A 15,823-nucleotide genomic window follows, 5' to 3' on the forward strand; every position below is an offset into this window, starting at 1 on the left:
CTTTCCTGGATGTCGTCCTGGAGATTGTCCCCAAATCTATCAAAAACAAAGATCATGCTCTTCCCGCCCCAGCCAGAGTTCACAACCCTCATCCATGCCAATTAATTACTTTCCAAATCCAATTGACATAGTGTCTTCTCACAAACACCTTGGCATTGTGATTGACTCTGCACTCTCTTGGGTACCCCACATCGAATATATCTGTAAAAAATCAAGTAAATCCTTAGGCTCTCCCCCCACTGCTCCTACCTCCCACTTTCTTGTAAGCTTCATTTTTATTTAGCCTACCTTCGCCCAATATTTGATTATGCCGACACGTCTTGGGTTGGATTATCCTCTTCCGCTGGAAGCCGAGTTTTCTGCATCCACAGGAACGCCACCACCCTCTAGGATCAAGGCGCAGATGCAGCCCCTAAGCGGTGGGAGCTCAGACGAGTAGATCAGACCCACCACAAAGTGGTCAAAGACCGAAATCCCATTCACACCATCCATGTTTCCCTCGTGCCAGGCCACGATAACTGTGGGTCGCAGGACGGCTGGAAAAATCCTTCCGCTTCCAAGAAGGACTTGAACCTGGTAGATCTACCCTCTGCTTCTCAATCATTCCTTCATGGTCATAGACCAGCCCACTATGCCTGCCTGCTGACTGCTTAAGCGTAGCAAAAATCTAAGCGAGATAATACTAAAGGAGTGATTAAAAGACACACTTATACTATAGATCTATATGAACCCAAATCCGTTGGTCCTCGACGTGCAGTCTACATGGTCTAGTGCAGAGAGTGCTCAAATACTACAGTGCTGAGAGTGCTCAAATACTACATCATACACAGAGCTTAGAACATAGCAGACTCAGCAGAGGACGTTCATATCGGTATTCGCTGTAACTACCACTAGTGTCATGCCACACAGCAATCATCAGACAATTGATACAGTGTACAGTACATGCACTGCGGACCTGTTGTTAGTTTGACGGCATGAAACTATAACAAGGTTTATCTAGTACTAGTATTGTACTATTAGTATTGGGTTAGGCCAAAACAAATAATGACCTTGTTTCCGGTCGCCCGACCGGGCCACTTTTTCCCAAATTCTGAAACTTTTTTTTGGTCCCAAATGTATGCAAACGGTGGCAATGCCATGTGTGCAAGTGCATTAAAAGAGTCATAACTCAGTCAAATCTCAACCGAATTCCACAATCGAAACACCTACAAGGTAGCAGAGATTCTCAGCTGTCGGCTCGAAAACCTCCGGGGTCGATACGAGCTAGAATAACGGAGCTGGAAGGACTCGAACTGTTTGCTTGATTTCTCAGGATGTACGAAAACAGGAATACACCACATGCTGTACAAGAACAGTGAGTCAGTCAACTTTGACATTGATCCTTGCCATGATATAATGTACAATGTACATGTGTAGGTGCTCTTGTCCATCAATGCCACAATGATTGAGGAACCAAAAAAAGTATCCAAAAAAAGTTTCATTCCGGCCGACCGAGTCTCCTTTTTGAGGGGTTGCCGACCGGAAACAAGCCTATTTTTTGTTTTGGCCTTATATAAAAATAATGTACTGACCTATGCCACTCAACAGTACACATAGGGGCAAAAGCAAAACGAAATCTAGCCCTGAGTACTTCTCAGGTAAAGTGCAGCATTTTTTTGCACACGCTTATTGCCGAACTTGACACTTGACTGACTCACGACTGCCATCCGGAGCACACGAGGAGCACGTCGCACCTTCCACTCGACAAACCTGCAAGAAAGCACCACTCCCTGCTCAATACACAGTGTTTCGGGGAATTGACCCCTCATCAGTTGAGCTTGAGTAGGCTTAGGAAGATTGTGCCTGAAAGTGAAACGCACCACTTTTATATTGCTCTCCAGGCCAAACCATCACCAGGGATACAAACTTACAGAGACGCTTTGTTTCCAGCGCGACAAACACCTCGTGAAGCCCCAGATAGCAGCGTGAGTTGGAGTCGCTCATGGAGTTGTGCTGAACAGACGTCGAGAGCCAACGCAGTCACCTCCAACAACTAGTCGCATGTCCGCGTCAGGTGTCAAGTTCGGCAAGGAGCGTGTGTTCCTGTTTGGAACGATCAACTTCATGACTGCCGAATTGCGAAGTCGCAACTTCTATTAAAGTTCGTATTGTTGTCCCTCACGCAGAGTAATTATAGCAGAGTGCATGATCTGAGATCACAGCATGGCCTGCTTGTCACAATAATGACGATGTAACATTGTTTGTTCAAACAATGATTTAGCTCTGCCTCTCGCCGAGGAAACATCTAAGTGAGTCCCTACTAAGGGAATGATAATAGACTACATAATTGGTTACTGTTTTCTGATGATCGCTTAGTGCGTGAAACTCAGAGTTAAAACACTTTTCCGTCCTCTTATTGTTTGAACTAGCTCTGCCTCTCAGTATTGAGCACTCCCTTTGACAGCCTGGAACCTCTCTGTTCTATGACAATGGTTGATGTTTGTGTGTTCACCCTTAGCTTCCACATGTCACCCTACTGTCACTGGATGGATTTGTACACGTAGAGTGCAAGTGCACTGAACAAAACTGTAAAATTTAATTGCTGGCTGCAGGATGAGAAGAAGCTGCTCTGGCTAGAAACTACTGTTGAATGGTATGTGATCAGTGGCGATGGTAGCTGCTGTGCCAGTGGGCTATGGGAACCACAGTCCTCAGTCAAGGTTTAGTAATATTAGGGGAGCGACAGCCACAGAAGTGTCTAAAGCAGGAACGCTGGCAGGAACGCTGGTTGAGAAGAGCAAGGAGCCATACCCACAGATTATCAGATTCTCCTTCAGATTCATTCAGATTCTCCTTTCTGCGCTGCCACTTTGGGTTTGCCGTGGTTCGTAGTTTTGCCATGTGCCTGCGTGGCTCAAGGAGCATGTTGCTCCTGCCGTGCCTGAGTCCCCTGCAGCGCTAGTGGTGGCTGGGGCACGCATCCAGTGAACCTGCAGTGATTCTACTGAGTCTGTGCAAACATTACCATAATTATATTATTATTATAGTAATGTTTATTATCCGATGATTCGTTTTAATTTTATGTAATTGTGTTGATGCTTCACAAATGTATTATTTTGCCCGTACAAGAGGCTCAAGGAGTTCATTCCTAAAAATAAAAAAGGAGGAGCGCTCGACCAATGGAGTCTGTGGTGTGGTGTGGAGCGTCTCCACCAACTAGTGAACTCTGATCCAATAATGTGTGGGAGATGAAGTCGAGACGGCCGAATTGTTGGGTGAGCTTGGGTGAGCCTCTCTGGCAGAGCTACCTTGTGTGCCCCGTACCGTTATTGTCCATGCTCTTTCCTGCTTCATTTTCCTTTATTTTTTATTTTTTTATCGGAAACACAGCCCTACAAAGAGACATGTGGAGACAAACACAAAACAAGACACAGGGGATGTAGGGACGACGTGCCGATGTACAGGGAGCAACTCGACCGACCAGGGGTCTCGGCGTTAGCGTTGCAACCTGGCATCGAAAAAAGGGGGGTTGCATGGTCAAGTAGCAAAAATATTAATTTGGTGCGAGAAAGGGGCGCTAGTATTGCACCAAATAATATAAATACGTGTTATAATTAAACCAGAAGGGAAAAAGAAAAAAGAGAACAATAATCATAACAAGCAAGTACTAGTAGAAAGGTTCATAACTCACTCATAGGTTGGGCTGCGTTTTGACGACGTTAAAAGGTGGGGGGCGCCAGAGACGAGTGGGTTCGCCAACAACAGTGATACAAACCCTATTTGAACCTCACACGAGATCCAGAGAGTAATATTGATTAGTGGATAGCGAAGTCTCGCAGACCACATAATCCATATGCACAGATTGGCCCCACTACTGGAATTTAGCACAACATACAACCCCAAACCTAAACTAAAGCATGGGACCACACCTAGAACAATCTCATCCCTTTCACAATCTCTTCTTAAACCGGAATTCAAAGTGCTGCTAGGCACCTCAATATACCCACCAGCTTGACTAGACGTGGGGCACTAAAACGAGCACTCACTGGCGGGTTCCAAATAGCGAGCAACAAGGAGCACGACATCCAGTAAATGAGCTCTAGTTTTAAAAAGAACTAAGTTTTGGACGCTGGACCTGGATGAAAATACATGCATAAGGACATGAAAGAATATATTTACTCTGGGCTAATGCCAGTTTCAGACTCTTCGGTGAGGATTTTGAGTGTTGCAAGTATGTTATTTCAAGCTTCATACACATTCATACACATCTATATTTAAAATAGGAAACTTATTGTACAACAAGGAAACCGGTGGGGCACAAGATATGCCTTAGAGTCCACCAACTAAACCAGATTTTGAACAGTCAGACGTGCCCAAGGTATCGGACGACAAGCGCCTTCAAGCCGAACACAAGCTACATTCCAAGGCACAGTGGAATGCTGGCTTGGTACGATAACGGGACTGTAAGACCTTGGGACAACACAGTCTAACCACAATTCAAAACAAAGCAACAACCACTCAACCTGGGAGGCTCAATTTTATCAAGGATAAGAAATTCCCCTCTTTGGAATTTTCACTAATATCCATGAACATTCCAAGTAAGTTGAAAGGCCGTTGGTTTAGCGCTATGGAGAAGTGCTCAAGCTCACTTCCTTGCTGTGGAATATCTCAGTACTCCTAGTCAGTCTGGTCCTACCTTGTGCTGACTGGTCAAAACCTGGATTAGTTGGTGGACTCTAACGCAGAACTTGTGCCCCACCGTTTTCCTTGTTTCCATTATTTTAATATTTTCCTTGGCTCTCCATCTGAGGACTTAGTATACAGTCGTCCCTCTCTATTCCTTCACTTGTTTATCCAGCACCCTTGCAAACCAGCACACTTTCTGGCAAAATTCAGTTCATTTTCTACGCTTTAATCCGGCACTTAAATTCCGCCTCCAGCTGCGATTTTCCGCAACAAATCACTCAAACTGCACATAATTCGGTTTTCTAATCCAGCAGTTGTACATCGCATACCGTACCGGAGCACAGCTATGTCAGTTTGGTCAGTGCGTGAACTACTTATCAGGGAGCATTCTACACATGTAACATACACTTGGGAATATCCTATGCACTGTATAGACAGACATGCACTCCACAAAGTACTTGGATTGACACGAAAAATCCTTGCGTTTTGACGTACAACACAAACATGTATGTTAGTAGGTGGGCCGGGTTGGAGGACATGATTTGATAATCCAGCACGCTTGTTTATCCAGCAGAAAATGCCGTTGCAAAAGGTGCCGGATTAGAGAGGGACGACTGTACAACACTAATTACTGGCATGGACTTTAAACCAAGGAAGCAATTCCACCCAACCACATGCACTCTCTGACCGCCCTCATCACAAAAGCAACATGATTGCAAGTTGTAGTAATATAGATACTAGCAAACACAAGTTGTAGATACTGACAAACACACATGACCCAGAGCATCACGCATCATTCGTTGCAACTAATTCTAGTTTCATGCCCATAGGCAATCATCAGACAATGATGGGCCTATAGCCATGGAACTATTAGTTGCAACAAATGATGCGTGGTGCTCTGTGTCGTGTGTAAGATAGCTCTATCCGAATGAGTATAGAGCACTCTACCGAGCCGGAGGACTCTCATTTGTGATACTGACAACATGTAATTTCCTCCAAGCAGCGCTGTTTCGACCACTAAGGCCTCATCACTGAAGATTTAAAAAAATGAATGGCTGGAATTAATTTGGAAGCACAGTTTTATACGCAGAATGAAATGAAGAACAAGAAGCGCGATCCAGTGCTTCCAGCGAGGTATTAAGAGACAGAAAACACACGGAGAGAAAAGGTGCAAAACGACACTGCTACACGCCATAAGTGTACTGAGGATATCAATGAATGGCTGGAATTAATTTGGAAGCACAGTTTTATACACAGAATGAAATGAAGAACAGGAAGCGCGATCCAGTGTTTAGAGGTATTAAGAGACAGAAAACACACGGAGAGAAAAGGTGCAAAACTGTGACACTGCTACGCGCCATAAGTGTACTGAGGATATCATTTGAGTACAATGTACCTCAAACCAACGAGTCTGGTGGCAATGGAGGTTGTGCGAATGAATAACAATAATCTTTATTTCAGGATTACCCAATCCGGGGGGGGGGATCTCGTGTTTGTGTACCGGTATGCACAATTATCATTGTACATGTGTAGTTGGGAAAAGAAGAAAAACAGTGTGGAAAGTAAGTTCTGAAAAGATAGATGCTGCACAAAAGATACAGTGACAGAACAAGCATTTAAATCAATGATTACACATTAGAGGTAATGACGCAATGGTTGTAAATCAGCGGAACGGCTTATGGGCACTGAGTGAACAGCCTGAGTCGGCGGTTTCGCTTGAGCTAGATGCGCATCGCTGCGCCGCGACTTTTTTGCCACAGCATCTCAACTGAAGATATAATTGGATAAACTCTACAGATCTAGCCACGATCTGGCATAAGTGCATACACCAACTGCCGCACAATCACAACCTCCACACCCACAAAGTCACATGCAAACTCACACGCAGATCCACACCCACACACATTCACACCCACAAAGCCACATGCAGACCCACACGCAGACCCACACCCACACACATTCACACTCACACTCCACAACCGCACCTACTTCAGTACAAACCCACACCCACACACCAAACACACACTAGCATGCCGGCGTGGACAAACACACACGAGTACCTACTCATCCACTCACTCACATACATATCCACCACTTGTGTATGTGTGTCTCGATTTCTCCCTCTCTCTCTCTCTTCTCACCATATTACAACAAATCTGCAACAGTGCCATATGCATGGGAGGTGACACCACTGCTAGCATTGTTCTGATTGAGAGCCTCATATGTGTGACCCGTTGCAACAGTGGACGTATCATGCTCTCCAGGGCTTCCTTCAGCTCCGCCAAGAGGGACCATGTTCAAATAGGCGTAAGATGGATTTTTTGCCGCTCCTGTTTGCAATGGACTTGATTGAGCTCCAAATATGTCTGATGGGGTATTTGTTGCATTCCTGTTCTAAGATGCCTCAGCATAGAGTTGCTCAGGAACAGCCGCAGTGATTCCGTACGCTTCATTTGCCACCAGCTCGTCTGACGGTATCAGGCGTGGGTGCTGTGCAGTAGATGGATCTACCTCATTTTTTCTCACAGCTGCAGACCTTGATGGGGCTTCATTTGTGTTTACTGAGGTATTTGTTGCATTCCCGCTCTCAGATGTCTCAGCATAGAGTTGCTCAGGAACAGCCGCAGTGATTCCGTACGCTTCATTTGCCACCAGCTCGTCTGACGGTATCAGGCGTGGGCGCTGTGCAGTAGATGGATTCATCACATATTTTCTCACAGCTGCAGACCTATGTTGAGATTGATGTCTTGTAGCTCTGATGACTATGATCATCATGAAAATGATGACACAAATGGCCAGCCCCAACGCCGCAGAAAGCGCTATTACTGGAGTATTACTCACTTTGGTATCTTCTGGAGATGCCAGTGAATCACCTGCAGATAGACGAAGTTCAATATTAAAAGGAGAGGAGAAGGACAAATGAGTATGAGTTATAAAAGTAAAACGGTTCGCCAATTTACCTAGATAACGTTGATGCTGTTCGAATGTACAACAACTAGGCACAAAACTAACACGGTACTAATCACACTACTAACACATTAAATGACTTGGCTCCTGGTTTCATTACACCTCCAATGCGCTGCCGACGCATTTCGATTGTTACTGGACAATGCAGAGACCAGCAAGGTAACATTCTTGGAGACAGAAAGCTATTTAGGGGAAGAAAAACTCAAAGTTCAAGCTCTACCACCAACTTCAAGACTCAAGAATTTCACTAGGGAGGTTTAGCTCGCCGAATTACGTATGAAAATAAAGTAGGAACTGCATGTAATTTTTATACGTAAAAATCAGTGCTGTTGGGTTCACTGTACATGATTTCCCCATGACTGCAGCATGCCTTGTTGCTTTGGAGACGCGTTGGCTGCATGCGCCCACTGCATGCACCACGAACCGAAACCGCGCTTTCCATTTTGTTTTCCATGTGGTGCGTACCTTGTGTTTCGCGCGGCTTGAACATTGCCATGAATAAATCCGGAAAGTGCGAAATATATTTAAGTCCTATGGAGGACCCAAAATCCAGTATCTGCTGAGCTCTCGTCCTGTGAACCACGTGGTAGCTGTTTCCTCACATTTCTCGTGACGTCACATTCAGTATCCGCTGAGCTCTCGTCATGTCCTGAGCGTACATCGTCAGTAGCCGTTCCCTCACGTTTCAGTCGATGTACGTCGCGTCGTTCCATTGCTCTTCTCCTGAGCCAAGCGCGTCTTCGGTCCCCTCGCTTCGTTGCTGATCCTTGTTACCATGGTTATCCAGCTTGAGACTCTTCAGGTGAACCGTGACGTGTCAGGTGGTTGGAGTGCCAGAAGCCGAATCGTCCTCATGGTTTAACCATCCTCTGCTACCAGTGTAGCCATTCAGCACTCACAGAAGAACAGTGTTGTTGGATTCGACATTGTTCTTAGAAAAAGACGCGGTTATTTTATAGATGGATTGCGCGCACACATTGCGTGCACACATTGCGCTGACAGGCCCTAGCCTAACAGACACTCAGTCAGCTGGCGTGTAAGAGTTGTGATGCAGCACTCGCAGTCACACCGCTACATAGAGGCTACCATTGTCTACCGCGCGTAGTCTAGTCGTTGTCTGCAACACAGAACAATGTTTATGCATTCAAGACGAGAGACCTAGAGTCGCACATGGTATGCAGCGCACGGACTTTGCCTGACCTCGAATATTCGAAATTTTGAACCTTCGACCTAGATTTTATCCAATCGATTATTCGTTGAGGTCCAAGAGATCGAGGAAATTCGAATAATCAATGTATTACTCGTTACATCACTAGTATGGCCATGTACATGCATATAAATAATATTGTTACCTGATGACGAAGTCAATGATGCATTGGTTCCTGTTGAAATGCTTTGGTAGGAGTTAGCGGTGCTATGTTCCAATGTCCCTGACGAACCAGTTGGTGCAGTCGAAACTACAGAGCATTTCAACATAATGTGCAAACAGGTTTTTCAGGTTTTTCAAGAAGAAAAAATGCATGAAGAGAAATTAAATTACACCGGGACAAGAGGAAGGACACAAATTATACGAGTTATGAATAAGCTTAATACCCATCCAGCACAGTAACCATAACAAGACTCACAGGGTGTACTGAGACATATATGGACAGCCGGACCAGACACCTACAATGTAGTTCAAACACATCTCTTTAGCACAAACCTTTAGCCTTCCAACTTGGAAGGTTCAGGTTAGTAAATGTGAGGGGAAGGAAAGCGCAATGAAGATGAGCATGAGCTACATCCCACGAGAACAAAGAATGCCGAATAGTACTGGATGATGACGAAGCTAGTAAGACTATTGGACATACCGGTCTAGCTAAAATCAAAGACATAAAGCAACAGCCAACCCAATTGGGAGGCTCGATTCTATGTATTCTGCATAGAGAGTAGAAGGCATGCAAAGACTAATGCTAGTAATGGTGGCAAATCAAAACGCCAATATACTATTGAACTCCAATTTTGCAATTTCAAATTTGGACTTCACAGAGAATTTCAAAGTTTCAGTTGGTTAGAGCATTGCTCGCGAATAGCAAGGTCCCTGGTTCGAGTCCCCGTGGTGTGACTAATGATTTTTTCTTTCTTTCATATCTGGCTTGCAAGTGTTGAGTTTCGGAAAGAAAAGAGCAGTACGTGGCATGTGGCCTCTAATTTCCTTGAACTCCAGTTTGATGTCAATATGATAGGCTAGTTAAATTAAGTACAATAACAAGTATTTCTTCAATGTACTACCTGCATCTGCGCAATCCACACCAGTCCAAATGAACACTAGGAAATTTTAGAACCGAACGTTTTTGTTCCCTTCTCTTCATGGGCTCATATATGGAATAAAGCAAAAATGACTAAGACGGCAATTATACGGGCAAAGAATTGTGATTGTTGTGATGAACTACAGCAGAGTTACCGTAAAATCCCGCCAGAGCGCCCCGTCTCTCCCATCTCCCCCTCCCTGACATTTTGTCAGGGAAGTGATTGATTGTATCCTCGTATAACTCTGTGATGCTGTACTGTACTGCAGACGGGTGCTCTACCCCATTGGAAATATCCTCAACAATGCCCACCCTCTTGACCAGGGATCGCACAAACCCTGAGTTTCGATTGGTCTGTACGACTCCTGCCGCTTGACCTTTGATCGGTGTACGAGATAAATGAACAATTTTCGTAGGGTGAGTACTTTTTCATGTAGTACTGAATGCGGTAAGTAGGACTCGCCCATCCTCCCCTCCCCACCTGGACCTTCTCGAAGGGTGGCGGCGGAGGTAGGGGTGCTTTAGCGGGATTTTACGGTACTACTAAACGGGCTGATATGCGGAGTGATTCGAAAGTTGACTATGTCTGGTGCCGAAACATCGCTACTCGTATAGTCTTAGGCATGTACGCCACGCTAGCAAGGGTAGATTACAACGCAAGTTTCAAGGCCTAAGGGAGGAACAAGCCTGGGTGCGACAAACTGATAAGCAGTTTTCTACACCAGTTGATCATGAGCCTGAATCCAATGACCTTGTTGCATCATCAGGCGAATCATCAGGCGAATTTGTATCTGACGATATGAAGCCATTTACAAGTATCAATGTAGAAATATCTAGAGGGGAAAGGGAAGTCCTCGCTAAGGGTCCTAGAAAACCATGGAGTTGAAGAAGCTAGAGACCAACATTGAATCAATGATTTTCCGGTTGCGGTAGGTAATGGGTCCACTTCAATTTTTCAAAATGGGAGCTAGCGGCACTACAAAGGTAAGTGTCAGCATCAGCCACACGATTTGTCCGTGGAACAGGAGGCAGGGTTAGCAAGGCTGAAGCAAGATATTATGAAATTGTATAGGACCTATCACCCTCCACATTTCCACAATCTGACAGAAGATGAAAAGGCCGTGATTGCATCGTTACAGGAAAGAACAAAGGCAGGCTAAATCATCATCGAGCAGTTCGACAAAGCGAAATTGACCGAATTAGGCAAGATCAAGTATGTTATGAGCGGAGTGAGATAACAGGAGAGGAGCTGGAGAAACTGACACTACAAGCCGAACGCCTAGATCGTACTCGGCTCAAGGATGAATTAGTTACTCTAACGAAGCCTCAGCACGCACGCCTACCTGAGTTTTATGGGTTACCAAAGACTCATAAACGGGACGTTTCCTTGCGGCCGGTTGTAGCAGCGTGTGATACCCCAACGACTGCTATATCAATCATATTTCAGAGGATACATTACTGCTGGCCTGCCAGCACATGGAGTGTCGTCAATGTTCTGCAGGTTCTGCAGGCTAGGGGCCCCAATCCCAATTGCCTAGGAAACGTCTGACGCGGCACGTTACCGTGCAGCTGGCTTTGACTCAGGCCTCCCGTTCATCTCGGAGCTTCGTAGTCTGTCCGTATTAAACTGCCATCAACTCCCGAAGGTACATGCTGTACTAGACCTTGCCTCCGTAAGCAAGACAAAGGTTCCAGACCTAAGGCCTTCCTGGTTCCCTGGTTTGTAAGGGACAAACTTCTTTGTCCACATTCCTGTCTCGAGGAGTACTGTGACATTCAGTATTTCGACACAGCCTCGCCATAGTGTCGCAGTATTATGTTCTGTGTCCTGTGCTAGTTATTTTTAATTGACTGTCACCCTTTTCTCCCTTCATGTCTCCGACTTGAAGGGCACCTGTACATATGGTGTATCCTAGACACATTTGTACTGTAATCAGGCACTCTGCGAGATGCCAGTTCCTTCACTTCACATCCGCGATTCTCCTTCGCGCATAACACTTGGCTACGCCCTTGCCTTGCTTGAGGTGGTGGATCACTTTAAAAGTCACAGTGTCACATTCGAAGCCGAAGCTCCGAAGTGTAATCGTAGATTCCGCTAGCAGCTCCTTCCATTCGTACTGGCACATCTCCACAACACCCAGTATGCGTTAGAAAGAGTTAAGCGCATGCTTGAAGCGTTGGACACGGCGACCAACACTCCAATAGTGTTACCAATGGATGTAATAGGTCTATATCCCTCTATACCAATCCGAGAGGGACTTGAGTGTGTGATCCATCGCCTTTTGGCAGCAACACCATGCCGATATAGATCTGCTTTGGACTCCAGTCGCTGACTCTGATGATCGTGAACTGCATGTAGTATTTGTCTGTCTCTACCCTATCTCCTCAGTATGTGTATGACTAAGTATTCTTCGAGTTTTTACCTCTGTCTTCAAACATAAAAAGGGAGATGTTGATTCAGCCGCTCCACTGGGTAGCTCTGACCACGTGCAGCTCATCTGTCGAGTCTGTCTCCCTGTCACGTCCAAAAATCCAACGCTACAACATCACTTCCTCCCAACATCTACCCCTACACCCCAGGTTACAATTTCAAGTTGGTGCCACGTTGCGTATGGGATGACCTGAATGCTGAACTTGCTGATGTCCACTGGAAATGTCACCTCCGCAGCTCGCACGTGGATGACACTCTTTCGTCTTTCCACTCTATTCTTAGCAGGGCCATGGATCTCCCGGCGTCCACTCTCCCCCTCATGCCGACGTTTAGGTCAGCCACCTTGGGTTGATGCCCCCCTCCGTGCCGCCATTTAGGCAAAGCACGATTTCTACAGTGTGTGTAAGAAATACCCAACCCAGCTTAACATGCATGTATATCGATCTCAACGGAACTTGGTGAAGAGTCTGACTCGATCAAAATACCGGGGAAACATTCGGTCCGTACAAGCTACGCTGCAGGACAAAAACCGCCCATCACTGTTTCAGTTCGTGAACAAATTAAAAAATCATAAAGTATCTCGTGACATCCCGACACTCACCATTAGTTCTACGCAGCAGGCTACTACCTCTTCAGCTTCAGCTAAAGCAGCTGCCCGCAGCTGCCCCGGGCCCATCACTGTTCGCAGACGGTACAACGCTCCTACGGGCATCTCCTAACATCACTGGCCTGATGAGTAACCTAGCTAACGGGATTCAAAGAGTAATTTCCTGGATGTCGTCTTGGCGGTTATCGCCCAATCTGTCTAAAACTAAAATCATGCTCTTTCCTTCTCAGCCCGATGTTCCGCCCTTCCTCCATCCCACTTTCCCCCAGCCTATAGACATAGTCTCCAGCCATAAGCATCTTGGCATTTTCATTGACTCTAATCTTTCATGGGAACCCCACATCGATTACATATGTAAACGATCAAGTTCATCTCCTGGATGTCGTCTTGGCGGTGATCGCCCAGTCTGTCTAAAACTAAAATCATGCTCTTTCCTTCTCAGCCCGATGTTCCGCCCCTCCTCCATCCCACTTTCCCCCAGCCTATAGACATAGTCTCCAGCCATAAGCATCTTGGCATTTTCATTGACTCTAGTCTTTCATGGGAACCCCACACTGCATTGAACTCTCAGTTCGCCTCAGTGGCCGTGCCTGATGACGCTTCTCTACCCATTCCCCCCATTGCTGAAGAGTCGGGTGAGGTTGACCGCCTCACATCTGTCTTCACTACGACTGCTGCCATCCGACGTTACATTCGAAAGCTCCCGTCTGACAAGGCGCCGGGCCCAGACGGCATCACTAATCTGGTATTAAAGTCCCTTGCGCCCTCAATAGCATACCCCTTATGTCTGATTTTCAACCTATCATTCCGCACTGGTCGTTTTCCCTCTGCATGGAAAACAGCTAATGTTATACCGATCTACAAGAAAGGGTCCCGCGACGAAGCATCAAACTACCGTCCGATATCTCTACTGTCCTGTGTTTCCAAACTCTGTGAGCGCGTTTTCTACGACCAATTGTACTGTCATGTCTCGTCACGTTTGAGTTCAGCTCAGTCCGGATTTCGCAGAGGCGATTCTACCACCCTCCAGCTGACGCGCCTGGTGCAATTAGTGTGTCGACATCGGGATGCTGGAGATCTAGTCGGGATCTGTTTTTTCGATCTTGCCAAGGCCTTCGATACCGTCTGGCACCGGGGGCTTTTGGCCAAGCTTCGTGGATAATTTACTGTAGACGGCAATCCCCTGCTATGGCTGACATCTTACCTAACTGGGCGAACGCAGTACGTCACGGTACATGGGACGTCCTCGGCCGACACAACAGTACTATCCGGAGTTCCCCAGGGTTCCATCCTCGGCCCCCTTCTTTATATTTTATACGTCAATGATCTGCCCGCAGCTGCCCCGGGCCCATCACTGTTCGCAGACGGCACAACGCTCCTACGGGCATCTCCTAACATCACTGGCCTGATGAGTAACCTAGCTAACGGGATTCAAAGAGTAATTTCCTGGATGTCGTCTTGGCGGTTATCGCCCAATCTGTCTAAAACTAAAATCATGCTCTTTCCTTCTCAGCCCGATGTTCCGCCCTTCCTCCATCCCACTTTCCCCCAGCCTATAGACATAGTCTCCAGCCATAAGCATCTTGGCATTTTCATTGACTCTAATCTTTCATGGGAACCCCACATCGATTACATATGTAAACGATCAAGTTCATCTCCTGGATGTCGTCTTGGCGGTGATCGCCCAGTCTGTCTAAAACTAAAATCATGCTCTTTCCTTCTCAGCCCGATGTTCCGCCCCTCCTCCATCCCACTTTCCCCCAGCCTATAGACATAGTCTCCAGCCATAAGCATCTTGGCATTTTCATTGACTCTAGTCTTTCATGGGAACCCCACATCGATTACATATGTAAACGATCAAGTTCATCTTTAGAATTCTCTCTTCTCACTGTTACCATCTCCCAATCTCTTGTATACTCAGCTTACCTACGCCCCATTTTTGATTATGCAGTACTGCTTGGGCTGGAATTTCCACAACCCGTGCTGCCAAGCTCGAAATTCACCACAAAAAAGTTCTCAAAATCCTCCTCTGAAAACCCCGCATGCTTCCATCTTCCACCCTTTATGCCCTTGCTGACACTACCCCTTTGTCTAAGAGACGTAATTCACATCTTGTCACCCTTATCCATTCTCTCAAACTCAATCTGTGTCCACCTCACCTCCACTGTTTCAACAGGTTGTCTTCCCGTAGCACGAGAAACTCCCTTTCCCTTCCGAAACCTAAGTCCTCCTTTCTACTTCACTCTCCCTTTTTCATTGCGTACTCTGCGTGGCTGGCACTTCCCCAAGAAGCTAAGGACCTTTCTTCCCTCCGCCTTTTTAAGAGCCTTGTCGCGCCTTGACTTTGATTTTGTGTTTCTCATTTTGTTGCAATCACTGCTTATCCATGCCGGTTCCTTTTTCTTCTCCTCCCCTTCTCCCTTCCTTGCCGTGGTTGGCTAACACCCTCTCTCTTTGTATTGGCCGGTGTTCTCACTGTGCTATGAGATGCTGTAATAAATAAAAATAAAAATAAATAAATGACACTTTGTAGCAACTTCTTTCGAGTTTCTGCGAATGCAGGGATCAGTCCTGAGATGTCTCGGTGCTGGTAGCTTACCGAAAAGGCATTTGGGCCACAACCAGCTAAAGCGTATCTTAGAGTAAACTTTTTCAAATTTTGTTTTCCTCCAGAAAACAGTTCTAGGGACCTTACTTGACCTCTTGAAGGTGGTACAGGGCACCAGAGTAGTGTAAAAGTGCCCCAAACACGTATTTCAAAATATGCACTCTGAAATAGAAAATGACAGTTTTTGCACAGTCTGACACACAGACAAACTTAGTGGCTTTTGTGGAGGAGTACAATACAAAGGAACTAGAGATGAT

General features: G+C 46.0%; 2 protein-coding genes across 2 annotated transcripts in view; both read right to left on the reverse strand.

Moving 5' to 3' along the window:
- Window positions 1-15,823, reverse strand: part of LOC135808540 (uncharacterized) — a 249,824-nt gene that overhangs the window by 126,162 nt on the left and 107,839 nt on the right. The gene's annotated exons all lie outside the window — the stretch shown is intronic.
- The window catches only part of LOC135808539 (uncharacterized), a 29,561-nt gene continuing 19,389 nt past the window's right edge, over window positions 5,652-15,823 (reverse strand). Inside the window, exons 8-9 of the mRNA XM_065321742.1 lie at window positions 8,985-9,089; window positions 5,652-7,538 (exon numbers count right to left, since the gene is read on the reverse strand). The gene's annotated coding sequence lies outside the window, so the exon portion shown is untranslated. The remainder of the gene's footprint in view (window positions 7,539-8,984; window positions 9,090-15,823) is intronic.

This window comes from Sycon ciliatum, chromosome 2 (assembly GCF_964019385.1).
Source record: "Sycon ciliatum chromosome 2, ocSycCili1.1, whole genome shotgun sequence".
Lineage (NCBI taxonomy): Eukaryota > Metazoa > Porifera > Calcarea > Leucosolenida > Sycettidae > Sycon > Sycon ciliatum.